General features: G+C 48.4%; 1 long non-coding RNA gene across 1 annotated transcript in view; it reads left to right on the forward strand.

Annotated features, from left to right (window-relative positions):
- The window catches only part of LOC126545497 (uncharacterized), a 62077-nt gene that overhangs the window by 34765 nt on the left and 12539 nt on the right, over positions 1-14773 (forward strand). The gene's annotated exons all lie outside the window — the stretch shown is intronic.

Here is a 14773-nt window from a genome sequence, read left to right on the forward strand (position 1 = left end):
GCCCGACCTCGGCATCCGATGGGGGGCCGGCATCGGGGATTGATACTGGCCTCACGTCTAGCGTGAAGCCAGTGAAGCTTGGTTAGTGCTCATACAAACTGAAACAAACGAACAAACAAATAATATAATAATGAATAACTCTGAACCATGCAGGTGATTTAGTGGACTTTTTCACATGTGTGTGCAAGAAATCCTGATCCTGGCACAGCCACAGACAAAAATATTTCGTCGTTGCACATGCATGTAATAGACATATACTGTGCACTTCCAGTGAAAATTAGTGCGTTCAACTTCTGCGACGGGATTCACGCTTTAGAACCGCCCAAGGAAACACGAGGACAAGAAGGATCGATTTACTGACTTGGCTCAGAATATCGTTGAAAAAAAATATACATCCAGGGAGCGCGATAAATGAATACGACAGCGCATGGCATGCACAAACAAAATAGCTCGCAGACTGCCACGAAATAGGTATAAAGGCTTACATCACGTCGAGACTGCGGTGACAAGTTTTACACGTAAACTATTAAAATGCAACAACAGAACAATTGAGGAACAACTTACATATCGGTTATCCGCAGTGTTTCACGTACGTGTCTTCTTGTCCGATGTTCCTAGATCTACTCTAGTCCACATTCGGGGATGTGCCACACACAATCCATTCTTACCTGCAATGCAGCAGACGTGGGGATGCGCGACTCTCGCGCGTCCCCTGATATCTTGTTTTCCCGCATAGCCCCCGTCTCCGTGCGGCGTCGCCGCGTGGGCTGCGGCGGTCGGAGTGGTACAAGCGCGGTGCGAGAGATGGCGCGAGTGTCGCGCCGCTGCGGGGTTACTTGGGTGCGGGGGAGACAAGGCGCTTCCTCTTTCCCGGCGGGTCGGCGCACGGCGTGGACGTCCCGCGCGCGCGCGGCGACCCAGGTTTCTGCGAGACCGCCTCGCGTGGCCGCCTTCGAACGCGCCACCGTTGGCGTGACCCTACACGCGAACGACCAGGCGTTGGGATCCAGCATGGGGCGAACATATTCGCTCGCTATGCGGTCGCGGTGAGTTGGACTTCTAGATTTGTCGCGCGCCCATCGGCATGTTTTGGGGATAGCAACTCAGCTAGCTGGCATTGATCTATGAAAGGTGCAATAAATGCCCTTGTGATTGTTTGCACTACTGTGTTGTCGTTCCTTTGTCTCAAGAGCACGGAGGAGAACCCGATATCTCCCACAACGTATATCCTACAGTACTGGGTATTTACAGTTTTGTTTTTCATCTGTGGGAAGGAACAAAAGCGACTTCGAATTAATTATGACTTTTCCGCAATCACAACCAGACAAGCGTCTTACCTGATTTCTTCCCGAATGGTGATAACAGTTCCGAGCGTAGCAGGTCGTTTGCACACTATGCTTCAATTTAAGGAGTGTCGTTCCAGTGTTTCCAAAAAGAAAATAAAGGAAAATACGCCACGCTTACAAGACGAAAAAATAATAATAGTATATACCTGAAAGTACGTCTCACATTAACGCTTGATCCGTTGTCATATAAAGCTCTTCTTTATTTCTTCCTGTCAGAAAAAACACAGAAAACAAAGAGTTCATACGTTGCAAAACCATTCGCGCAATACAAAGCTAGTTTTGTTCACTTGACAAAGGCGGTCATGCACTACATAACGTGAAATTAAAATGCCACTTACGAGTACGCATATCTTGCACGGCGAGACACGGCGGCTCCACTCCATGGAAAGGGCTTGCGCTATTCTTGTCCATGATAACATAAATGCACCAGCTAGTCTACCAACCTGGTGTTAACGGCGCTGTTAACACCACGTTGGAAAACCAACAAGCCCAAGCTGCTATTCTAGTCTACCAAGCTGTCGAGATGCGAAACGAGCTGGCATGCAGAGCTAGCATTTGGCGTGAACTCGTGCCCCTGCCGCCCTGCCTGCCCCCTCGAGCAGGCGGCGTTGCGCCTGACGAAGAAAAAATAGATAGCAAAGAAAATGCTGCTTCGCTTTCTCGCCCCGTCCTCGTTGGTGGGAGCTGACGGAGAAAATCGCCCGTCCCTGCTTTCCAAGAACCTTTTCATTCCTTCTAGGAGAGGGAGATGCGACAGCACAAGACGACCGCGGTTCCCCATACTTTTAATTTCTTCTGCTTTTTTTTCTTTTTTGGCTGTTTCCTTCTAGGTGTGTGTTGTGCGTGTGTAATGAAAACCTGCGATCTAGATTTTGCAGGGATTGGTAGCTCTATACGAATATGTATATAGCTAATATATATATTAATTAGAACTTCTTCAATGCGTCAAACAGCATTTTGGGTGCTATGTATGTTACCACGTAGGTTCTGTTTTCCTTTTTGTTAATATTGTCTAAATATTGTTTAATCTTGTTTTGTTTTCTGTTGTCCTTGCTCATTATTGTATAACTGTTGTTACACTGTGCAATTACCTTTGTTTTAAAAGTCTTGATGTGAAGCCGCTGCCAAGCGAAAGGGAGCTGCGGCTTTGTCAAGCTGTATCTGACAGCTTTTACTGCGACTTCGCTGTCTGTACCTTTACAAGGCAGAAATAACTAATTTGAATTTGAATAAATATTCATTTTCAGTGCATCACGTCTATGTGCACGGAGTTCGATATGTGCTTCGTGTAATCACCTATTTCACACTCCCCAGTGAAAACATCCAACTGAAATTTTTTCCTAGAACAGTACAGTCCGCGGGTCGCCTGCGCTTATATCGTCTGACCATTTCTACTGTGATGCGACAGGGCCGTTTGCAATTAACACGCCCTTCGCGAACAATTTTGCTTGACTCTTTCCGCTGTGCAGATGACTATTACGAGAACTATCTAACTCAATATTCACTTGATTATATTTTGTTTCCCATTAAATAGTTATTTTCTCGATAGTTTACCTCCAAAAAAAGAACGCAATAATGAACGGTATAATAGTGTTACGAGCATATCCGTTTTCGAAGTATTGAAATCTTGTGATTTTTGGTAACGGCAATGTAATACTACCGCGATATGTCTTCTTCTTGTGAGTTGCACACTGGTCTCCACGTACTCTTGCTCTCATAATAGTGGTCGTTGCATGCGCACCCGCATATATGCCGAAAATAAATTTAATTCTGATTACATAATGCCATCTAACTACTAGAGTTCGATCAGTCCAGAACAAAAAACAGAACCATCCTTTAGCCGGAAGTTGATCTAACAGCCAGATGAACTGTCACTGACGTCTGTGTGTGATGGTTGCTGTTTTCCCCCGTGTGACGAACCGCCGTCATCGCTTTTGTATAGCTTGTCTATATTACGTCATCATATATTCGTCCGTCAACATTTGTTACGCAAAAACAACAACAAAAATTGCTGCCTCTCACTAATTCAAAGCACCGCACAGCCCGTCGGAACGCACTGGCGCGTGTGAACGCGTGGCCTAAAGGCTCAATTTCAAAGTATAAATTCCTGGCTGAACCACTGGTGAAGACTTTTCGCGCCACGTTACGTTATTATGCTCGCTTTTCTTGTGACCGATGAGAAGACATTAAATTTGGCGGCCTCTGCAAGACAAAGCTGCACCTACGCAGCTTCTTAAACATAAGAATTGGCTCAACGGCTGTGGGACTGTGTGCATGGTCCCGTGTAACACGTCACTCGAAACCAATTAAACACATACCGTATATGCACGTAAATGACGCGACCACGAATATAACGCGAGAGGGGACTGTCGGTCACACACACACGCGCGCACGCACGCACGCACATTATATATATTGTTAAGAACGGCCCGATGACGTGCAAGTTTTGCCTGCCAGTTGCGACAGCAGCGGCAACCTTGTCTCGGAACGCCACCGTTACGCTCTAGCCTCGTCGCCATTGTGACTAAACGGGCTCGGCGGCCCAACTATTGTTACTGAGCCCGCGGGAACGTCTACTGAGACCCATTCCCACGCGCCGACCAAGACGCAAGACAAAGGGCAGCCGGCGGGCGCGCTGCGGGGGTCAGCTCGGGGAATAAAATGCCCCTACGGTGCCTCGTCAACTCGCCTACTGTGCCTCGTCTCCCCTACGGTACCTCGTCAACTCGCCTACGGTGCCTCGTCAACTCGCCTACGGTGCCTGGACGGCCGTTTCCGTGACCTGGGTATCGGGGGAGGACCGAGTGTTTATAAACCGCTGTTGTGCGGCTGCTCAGAACACACTCTCTCTCAAGCAGTCATGCTAGACTGATGTACAGTCGCGATCAATTTGAAGGTGATCGCGCGAGCATCGACCAGCGGGCCTTCCAAGCAGCATAGCGGCCGATTTTAGAACTGCGAAGATAAAGATTCGCTGCCTTCTTCCCCTTTTATGCTCTTCCAGGCTGCAACCGTCACCCCCAAGACTAACTCGCAACATTTTTGTTTGTTTCCCTTTCATGGCAATGATGTGTGTGCGTGGATGTCTCATGCATATCTTGGCTAACAATGACGCCTCTGTGCAAAAGCTGATAAGGTAATCGAAATGAATTCGCAGGTTGTCTCGTGAAGGGTGACGGCAGTGACAGCTGCTCAGGGAACAGAAAAAGAGAGAGAGGGGAGCTATCTGATGCTTCCCTCTCGACTGACGGCGATGACGTAATGTGGCGCTGCTCCTAGTTTCGGTCGCCGCTCGAGCGATCACCTTCAAATTGATCGCGACTATACTTTCTCAAGCAGTCATGTTAGACTGACGTACTTTCTCTCACAGTCATGCTAGACTGACATAGATACTGTAAATAAACCCATGCATATTCCTCGTTCTCGATGAGAAGCAGTCCTTCCTTTCATCAACGTTGACTGAAACTTGGCTATCTGACAAAATTTCAACCCGTGAACTTTTTCAGTGCGAGAAAAGATTCACCGTATATCGTCGTGACCGCGCTGAGAGAACGGGTGGCGGTGTCGTGATTGCCGTGAATGAATGTTTTGAATGCACTCTTTTGAACATTCCATGTAATTTAGAAATAGTGTGGTGTTGTATAACCATTGCTTTTAGAAAAATGGTTTTTGGAATTTGTTACCGCCCGCCTAACTCCAACAGCTCTTTTTGCGAGGCAATTCACGATTGTCTAAGCCAGATTTCAGCCAGATTTCCCGGTATACCAGTTTTTCTTCTAGGTGATTTTAATTTTCCATCAATCCAATGGTCTCATTTATGTCCGCTTGCAGAACCTGCTTCCGCTGAAACTAGTAGCTTCCTAGCCACATGCTTGGATTTCAGCTTATCGCAACTAGTCCGCCTTCCTACACGTGTTACTTCTACGACATCATCCTTACTAGATTTGATACTAACGTCGTCACCTGAAATTGTATCAACAATAACTCACCTGCCAGGGCTCAGTGATCACGACGTGATACATCTTTCTGTCTCTGTACCAACTGCTAAAAGGAACAAGCGCTTTAAACTTATCAGAGATTATAATAAAGCTAACTTTGACGCTATCAACACCAATCTTTCTTCCTTCCTCGACAGTTTTTGTATATCTTACACTGACGCATCAGTCGAAGAATTGTGGGCATCATTTAAAGGTAAAGCATTGCATCTAATAAATAAATACATTCCCTTAAGAAAGGTTTATCAATCATCTAACGCGCCGTGGTACACCAGACACCTTAAAAGACTATCTAACAAAAAAGGCAGACTTTTCCGTGCTGCAAAACAATCGTCAACTACTGACAAGTGGTCCGCTTATGCCATCGCAGCAAAACTCTACTCCAATGCTTTAAAAGAAACTAAATTTAATTTCTATAACACCACGCTTCCATCATTACTCAGAACGAATCCGAGACGCTTTTGGAACGTCGTGAAAAACCGCGATAGTCAAGGTATAACCCTTACTAATGAATTAGGTGAGATAATCCCAAGCCGTTATTGCGCGTCTACATTGAACATTGCTTTCACCCATTCATTTTGCCCCACTCACTCTGGCAGCTCTCCACCATTCATAGCACCTAGTTTCTTTCCAATGGAACCGATTTTACTCGACTCATCTGGTATCTGCTCTATTATTAACAAACTAAAAAGATCCTCTTCGTGCGGTATTGATAGCATTACGTCCAAATTCTTGCAAGGTACTACCGAATATAGTTCCATTATATTAAACTTGATTTTTACAAAATCTCTGAACAATAGCTCCTTGCCCAGAGACTGGAAAAAAGGAAAGGTGATTCCACTTCACAAGTCAGGCGACACCCATAACCCGTACAACTACAGACCTATTTCCTTGACATCAGTACCATGTAAAATATTTGAACACATAATTTTCTCTCATCTTGTCAACTTTTTGGAATCAAACCAGTTTTTCCATAACAGTCAACATGGGTTCCGTAAGTCCTTCTCATGCGAAACGCAGTTATTAACATTTTGTAGCGATCTCCATACTTTCCTAGACGCTGGCTTTGTAGTAGACTGTATATTTTTAGATTTTGCAAAAGCCTTCGACAGAGTTAACCACCACTTACTCCTACTAAAACTCGGCCAGCTAAATATTGATCCCCTGGTCTTCAACTGGATTCGAGAGTTTCTTTCTAACCGTACACAATATGTAAGCATTAATGATAATGATTCTCCTGAAGTTCCGGTCGGTTCAGGGGTACCTCAAGGCTCTGTTTTGGCACCCTTACTTTTCTTAATCTATATCAACGATCTTCCTAACCAAATTGCAAGTTCCATTTGTCTATTTGCTGACGACTGTGTTATATACCGCAAGATTGAAAGCACTAACGATACTTTAACACTCCAGGATGATCTCAGTAACACTGCAGCATGGTGCAAGCATTGGCTAATGCAACTAAACACTTCTAAATGCAAAACAATGAGAATTTCCCGTAACCAGTCAGCTTGCCCCGCCTACATACTTAATGATACTCCCCTTGACCCAGTACTTTTTTACAAATATCTCGGTGTGTATATTGCTAACAATCTTTCATGGAAAAGACACATCGAATACATCACGTCGAAAGCTAACCGCATGCTAGGCTATCTCAGACGTAACTTTTCTTTAGCTCCACCGAAACTAAAACAACAACTCTACGTCACTTATGTCAGGCCTAACCTCGAATACGCATGCTCGATATGGGACCCTGGCCATGCTACTCTAATAAATATCCTTGAAAGTGTCCAAAATCGATCGGTCCGCTTCATTCTTAACAATTATCACCGTACTTCTAGCGTTACTAACATGAAACTTGCGCTTGGCATTCCCCTTCTCTCTTCCCGAAGAAAATTATCTCGTCTTTCGCTCTTTCATAAAATCTACTATCATAACAACGAGCTCAAGTCCCGGTACATTACACCAGCATCTTATGTCTCCGCACGTATCGATCATCGCTTCAAAGTTCATGTACCTGCGCAGCGCACAGTTACCTACTCACACTCGTTCTTGCCGAGAACATGTCATGAGTGGAACCACCTGCCTGCGTCACTAGTCGCTATCACTGATACAGACCGTTTTCGCAGAGCACTATCAAACGAATTGTAAGCCTACTTAAAAACTGCGTCAATATCACGTTGTCACCTATTGCTATCGTTTTCTTTCATTGCTATTATTCCATGTTTTCGTTTTTTATATTCTTGTTACTTGATTTCTGAGTGTTTATTTTTGCCTTGTTACTTTTGTGCTTATTTACTTGTTGTTGCTGTATATTATTTGCGGTATAACTGTTCTTCACTTCTCCTTGTATTTATTTTATATGTACTGATATTCTAATGCCCCTCCCCTCTATAATGCTTCTTGTAAGCCCTGAGGGTAATAATAAATAAATAAATAAATAAATAAATAAACGTCCTCAGCGTGGATAAGTTGGACGACGGCATGGGCCAGCTACCTTCTAATTCCTGCCGGACTCCAATCTTGACAACGGGTTACGAGCGATGGGATTCAACTCCCAGTCCTAAGAAGATATATATATTCCCGCCGATGGTGACAAAGAAGTCAGTAGTAATAACGAGTAATTCTGCAGGCACTCCTGCTTTCACTGTATTTTCCGACCGCAGTTCACTGTAACAAGGAATAAATTGCGCTTTGCGAGCACCCGCTTTTATGCGTTGTTTCCCGTTTCCTTGCGGCATCACTTCGCGTAATATATATATATATATATATATATATATATATATATATAGTTGCAGCTGGGTAGCAAGCCCCAAGGGCAGCGTTGGCCTGGCGGCCTGGGGCACAACTGGAAGCATCCGAAGGTGCTGGCAAAGGATGAGTCGACTGCTAACAGAACAACTTGTTTATTCTAGCATCGCAAAAGAGCGGCCGGTCAGGTCGACCGAAGTGGAGAGACGGGAGAGCACGTTACTCAACGGAAGAAATCGGAGCCTCTCTCTCGGCGTCCGGGGGCAGCTGCTTTTATACTCTCGGAGTCGAGGGCAAGAAGGAACGTCTCTGGGTGAGGCCACGTGACGGCGGCGCTCGGGCACATTGAGACTAGAAGGTGACGCATCCGCCGGGCCGGCGCCGGTCAGACCTCCTCGCTTCACACTTGGGGAGCTCCTCTCCCCGGCTGCCGCGCCTTGACAAGCGTGGGCACCAACATGCATACGCACACACGAATACACGTGGCATTGAAACATGCCTGGACGCGCTTGGCGGGGAGGCGTTGCGGCAGCGCTGAACGGGCCAAAATGTCCGCCGCTTTGAACGAAGCCCCGGCGTCCGTTGCATCCGCGCCGGCTATACCGCGCGTCGTAGGCGAAACGTAACAGACCGCCCCGCCGGGGGAAGGCAATCCCGATGGTCAGGGGACTGCATCCGCTGTCCGGAGGGATGTCGCTCGATGATGCTCATAACCGAAGTCGGTGGTCCCTCGGCGTTTCTTGAGCGCAGCGCACAGAGAAGGCCTCGTTCTCACGTTCAGGTTCACCCAGGACACTGCAAAGTGACTTCGGGAGAGTTGCCATTTTTCTCTCGTTCCCAGCAAGTGTTAGAACTACGCCGAAACTCAACCGCTCAGTCAGCAAGCACGACACAACCCTCACTAAGCCATGCCAGGCTCTTTCCCCTTTTATACTACTGCCTAGTTCCTTACAGTAGTCTAGCAGCACCCAGAACACATCCAAAAATTGGAAAATTGCACTAGAAAGCACGTCATCACTTTGAAACACTAAACAAAAGCAATATGTTAAAAATCCTGCCTCAGGAAGAAAACATCAGTAACAAACAACTCTGAGGCTGATTCCTAAGTTAGGGGCTTCGACTTAAGCCATCGGCGTTACCGTTGAGACTCCCCTTTTTGTAACGCACCTCAAAGGAATATTGTTGCAAAGCGAGGCTCCAGCGCAGGAGGCGGCCATTTTTGGGAGAGATGGTCTGCAGCCATTGGAGAGGGCAGTGATCCGTCTCAATGATAAACCTCGAGCCGGCTAGGTAGCATGACAATTTCTGAACGGCCCACACGAGACACGCACACTCTTTCTCGGTGGCGCTGTACGCCTGCTCACGACTGGTCAGCTTACGACTAGCATACAGGACGGGGTGTTCCACTTCTCCATTTTCCCGTTGGCACAGTACAACGCCCATGCCTCGCTCACTAGCATCGCATTGAACAACGAACCCTTTTGTGTAGTCTGGCGATCGTAGCACAGGCTGGCTTGTTAGGGCGCTAAAAGCTCTTTCCTTTGTCTCGTCCCAGACGACTGTTTGGGGCTCTGTTTTTCTTAGAGCATCCGTCAGGGGAGCCGCGATATCAGAGTACCTGGGGATGTACCTCTGATAGTAGCCGGCGACACCTAAGAACGACCGAATATCGGTCTTCGTGCGCGGGTGCGGGAAGTCTCGCACAGCGGCCACCTTTATTTCAGAGGGGCGGCGACGACCCCGACCAATCACGTGACCGAGGTAGACAACCTCGGCTTGTGCTAACTGGCACTTGGGAGCCTTGACTGTCAAGCCCGCTTCGCGCAGGTGGGTTAGCACTGCCCGCAAGTGTGCCATATGCTCAGACCAGGATGCGGAGAATATCGCTACGTCGTCTAAATACGGTAAAGCGAATTCTTGCTGTCCCCCCAACACTTTATCCATGAGGCTTGAAAAACAGTATGGCGCGTTCTTCAAACCAAAACTCAACACTTTAGGATGGAATGTTCCCATTGGTGAAATGAACGCCGCATACCTACTAGCCTCTTCTGTAAGTGGAACCTTCCAATAACCCCTGACAAGATCTAGGGTGGAAATAAACTGAGCGCTACTAACTTTCTCAAGGCGCTCCTCGATGTTAGGGACCGGATAAATTTGATCCTTAGTGATGGAATTAAGCCTGCGGTAGTCGACGCAAGGACGAGATTCCTTGCCCGGTACCTCAACTAAAATCAAAGGGGAGGTATAATCACTCTCACCCGCCTCAATAACACCGAGCTGTAGCATTTTCTTTACCTCAGCCTCCATAATATCGTGCTGGCGGGGTGACACCCGGTACGCCTTGGATCGTACTGGCTCTGGGGAGGTAAGTTCTATATCATGAGTAAGGACAGAAGTCCTACCAGGCCTCTCAGAGAACTGACCTTGAAACTCTTGTAAGAGCTGGTGTGTAAGAGCGACACTGCACGTCGAGTTTGTTTTTTAGCGATGTGCGCAATATCATTACCTCATCGCCCACCTCAAAACGACGGGCCCTGGCTGTCCGATCATAATAAACCTTGGCCCTCTGCTGGGCCTTTGCCATTGCTTCACCTGACAACTCCTGTGCCCTTCTTAAGCGTTCGAGGAGCCTAAGCACGTACTCCACCACGACTGGGTCGTCGCCCCTGCCTTCCCACGATTCTCGAAGCATGCGAAGCGGAGACCGCAGCGAGCGACCGTACACCAGCTCAGCTGGCGAAAACCCCGTAGCCGCATGCGGCGCGGTCCATAATGCAAACATCACCCCAGGCAGACACAGCTCCCAGTCAGTTTGTTGTTCAAAACACAATGCTCTCAATACGCGCTTCATGACGGAGTGGAGCTTCTCAACGGAATTCGACTGTGGGTGGTACACTGAGCTGTGTAACAGCTTTACCCCGCACCTTTCGAGAAAGGCTGTCGTCAAAGCGCTAGTAAACACTGTGCCCTGATCTGACTGGATTTCCGCAGGAAAACCAACTCGCGCAAATATGGACAGTAGTGCATTGACTATCTCAACTGAGCTGAGTTCTTTAAGCGGCACTGCTTCAGGGAACTTTGTCGCTGGGCAGATCACAGTCAAAATGTGTCTGTACCCCGTGGCTGTTACCGGCAGAGGTCCCACTGTATCAATAACGAGCCGTCTAAAAGGCTCCGTAGTGATAGGTACCAACTTCAACGGCGCCCTCGATTTGTCCCCTGGTTTGCCCACCCGCTGACAGGTGTCACATGTCCTCACAAAGTGGTCTGCGTCACGAAAACACCCTGGCCAATAGTACTCTTGCAAGAGACGGTCCTTAGTTTTCTTAACTCCTAGGTGTCCGGACCACGAACCTCCATGCGACAAGCGCAACAGATCCTGACGGTAGCACTGAGGCACGATCAGCTGATCGAACTCCACTCCCCTGCGGTCTAGATACTTCCGGTACAGCACTCCACCTCTTTCCACAAAACGAGCATTTTTCCTGGCGATACCTTCCTTGACATTGCAGCGCACGTTTTCTAGGCTGCCATCCTTCTTTTGCTCGGCTATCAAAGCCGACCGGCTGACTTTTAGCAACCTATTAAGTCCGTCTGACGTAGGCGCGATGAGCAAATCTGCAGATAGCTCTTCTAACTTTCCCGTGTCGGGCATTTCCTCTCCAGTATCTGGTGCCTTCAACGCTACAGGCTTAATTTTATTCAGTTCGGACGTGCTCTGAATATCAGCTTGCTGCGCCTCTGACCCTTTCTCATTGTTCGACAACGTCGGCCCCGCAACTACCGCCTTTGCAGCGAGCTCCCGAACCTTCGATCTGGTTAAGGCCTGAACGCTAGCCTCTCCAAACAAAAGCCCCTTCTCGCGCAGGAGGTCATCGGACCTGTTCGAAAATAGGTACGGGTACTGGGGGGGGGGCAGCATAGATGACACTGCGGCCTCCGTCTCAAGCGCTCCGAAAGGTCCTTCAATAAGCACTTTTGCTACGGGCAGACACACGCTATGAGCTTCCACGGCTTGCTTGATCCATGCGCACTCGCCCGTGAACATATCGGGTTCTACGTAAGAGGGGTGAACTACATCCATTGTAGCTGCGGAATCGTGAAGCACTCGGCACTCTTTCCCGTTCACAAGGAGGTCTCGCATGTAAGGCTCGAGAAGCTTCATGTTCTCGTCAGTGCTGCATAATGACAAAAACACGACTTTTGTTTTTGTTTCTGGACACTGCGCCGAAAAGTGACCCGGCTTCTGACACGTATAACACACGCGCGCTTGCCTCGTCTCGAACCGCTTTCTGCGTTCGGCTTCGGCTGCCGCCGTCTCCTTACGTTCGGTCGGACTGCTTTCACTCACATCCGCACTACGTGTGTCCCCCCTTGCTCTCATGGGTGTGAACTTCGGCCTCTCAAACTTGGAGCCAAATTCACCCTTTTGACCGTCCTTAGCTCCGCGAGCCCGACGCGTCACAAACTCCTCGGCTAGCTCGGCGGCTTTAGCCACCGTACTAACGTCTGGCCTATCCAAGACCCAGTACCGCACGTTCTCAGGTAACCGACTATAAAACTGTTCCAGCCCGAAACACCGCAGAACTTTCTCGTGGTCACCAAATGCTTTCTCTTCTTTGAGCCACTCCTGCATGTTTGACATAAGCCTGTAGGCAAACTCTGTATATGACTCACTTTTGCCTTTCTCATTTTCCCGAAACTTTCGACGGAACGCCTCCGCTGACAGCCTGTACTATTTTAGCAGACTCGATTTCACTTTGTCGAAATCCTCTGCCTCCTCTCTCTTCAAGCGAGCGACTACGTCGGCCGCCTCGCCGGGTAACAAAGTGAGCAAGCGCTGTGGCCACGTTTCCCGAGAGAACCCCTGCTTCTCGCACGTTCGCTCAAAGTTAACCAGGAACAAACCAATGTCCTCTCCAAGCTTAAACGGCCGCATCAGGTCAGTCATTTTGAACAGTACTCGTTCTCCTGCACCGTGTGCCTGACTTCCATTACGAGCGCGTTCCATCTCTATCTCGAGACGCTTCATTTCCAAAGCGTGTTGACGGTCGCGCTCTTTTTCTTTCTCTTGTTGCTCTCGCTCTTTCTGTTCTTTAAGTTCGCGCTCCTGTCTTTTTGCCGTGTCGCTCTCTTCAATGGTCTCAAGGCATTCCGACAGCTCGTCATCCTCAGCTTCTAACTCAAGAATAGCCCTTAGCAGTTCTGGTTTTCTGAGTTTGTCTGAGACATTCAGACCCAACTCTCTTGCAAGCTCCAGCAATTTCGGTTTGCGAAACGACTTCAAATCCATGGCTGTTCTGAATGCTGCTTTCTCTACTGCCTACTATTGTCTTGCCGCAAACTAACCCGGCAGCAACGACAACCACAATTACCAGCTCTGTTTCTGACACTAACAAAAGCCTGGCAAAACTCAGAAGAAGAAAGTCCCGCACTTACCAAACCTCGCAGCCAAGAATTCAGCGCAGTCGTTCCGCTGCAGGCAACCAGTCATCACACAGGGCTCGTTGCACTGCTCCCGGATGGTCGTTGTGCTGCTCAGCATGCAGTCAACCGCATATCTTCGCTGCTGGCCTCCGTTGTCGCGATCTCACCGCTGGCAGACAGTTGTTGCAATCCCACCGCTGCCACCAGTTGTTGCAGCTGGGTAGCAAGCCCCAAGGGTAGCGTTGGCCTGGCGGCCTGGGGCACAACTGGAAGCATCCGAAGGTGCTGGCAAATGATGAGTCGACTGTTAACAGAACAACTTGTTTATTCTAGCATCGCAAAAGAGCGGCCGGTCAGGTCGACCGAAGTGGAGAGACGGGAGAGCACGTTACTCAACGGAATAAATCGGAGCCTCTCTCTCGGCGTCCGGGGGCAGCTGCTTTTATACTCTCGGAGTCGAGGGCAAGAAGGAACGTCTCTGGGTGAGGCCACGTGACGGCGGCGCTCGGGCACGTTGAGACTAGAAGGTGACGCATCCGCCGGGCCGGCGCCGGTCAGACCTCCTCGCTTCACACTTGGGGAGCTCCTCTCCCCGGCTGCCGCGCCTTGACAAGCGTGGGCACCAACATGCACACACGAATACACGTGGCATTGAAACATGCCTGGACGCGCTTGGCGGGGAGGCGTCGCGGCAGCGCTGAACGGGCCAAAATGTCCGCCGCTTTGAACGAAGCCCCGGCGTCCGTTGCATCCGCGCCGGCTATACCGCGCGTCGTAGGCGAAACGTGACAATATATATACATATACATATATATATATATATATATATATATATATATATATATATATATATATATATATATATATATATATATATATATATATATGTATATATATATATATAATACAGTGAAAGCAGGAGTGCCTGCAGAATTACTCGTTGTTACTACTGACTTCTTTGTCACCATCGGCGGGAATGGTTTCTGCTCCCCATGCGACCACAGTTATTCGACAGGCAGCGCTTCAGAAATACCCTTACTAGAATCGAACACGACAAAGCCTTTCACGCATTGTACGACGAAGGCCGCTCGCTTAGCGCGCCTAGACATCACCGCCGATCGTCCTGCACAAGGTTTCGATTAATACGTTGTAACCACATTGATGCGGCACTAAGAGCGTTTTAAATTGGGGAGAATAAAAGCGGCGCGAAATTCACAGTGGCAACTCCCAGCTCGCGCGCTCTTGCACACGGGAAAA

The sequence above is a fragment of the Dermacentor andersoni genome, chromosome 1 (assembly GCF_023375885.2).
Source record: "Dermacentor andersoni chromosome 1, qqDerAnde1_hic_scaffold, whole genome shotgun sequence".
In the NCBI taxonomy this organism is placed as follows: Eukaryota; Metazoa; Arthropoda; class Arachnida; order Ixodida; family Ixodidae; genus Dermacentor; species Dermacentor andersoni.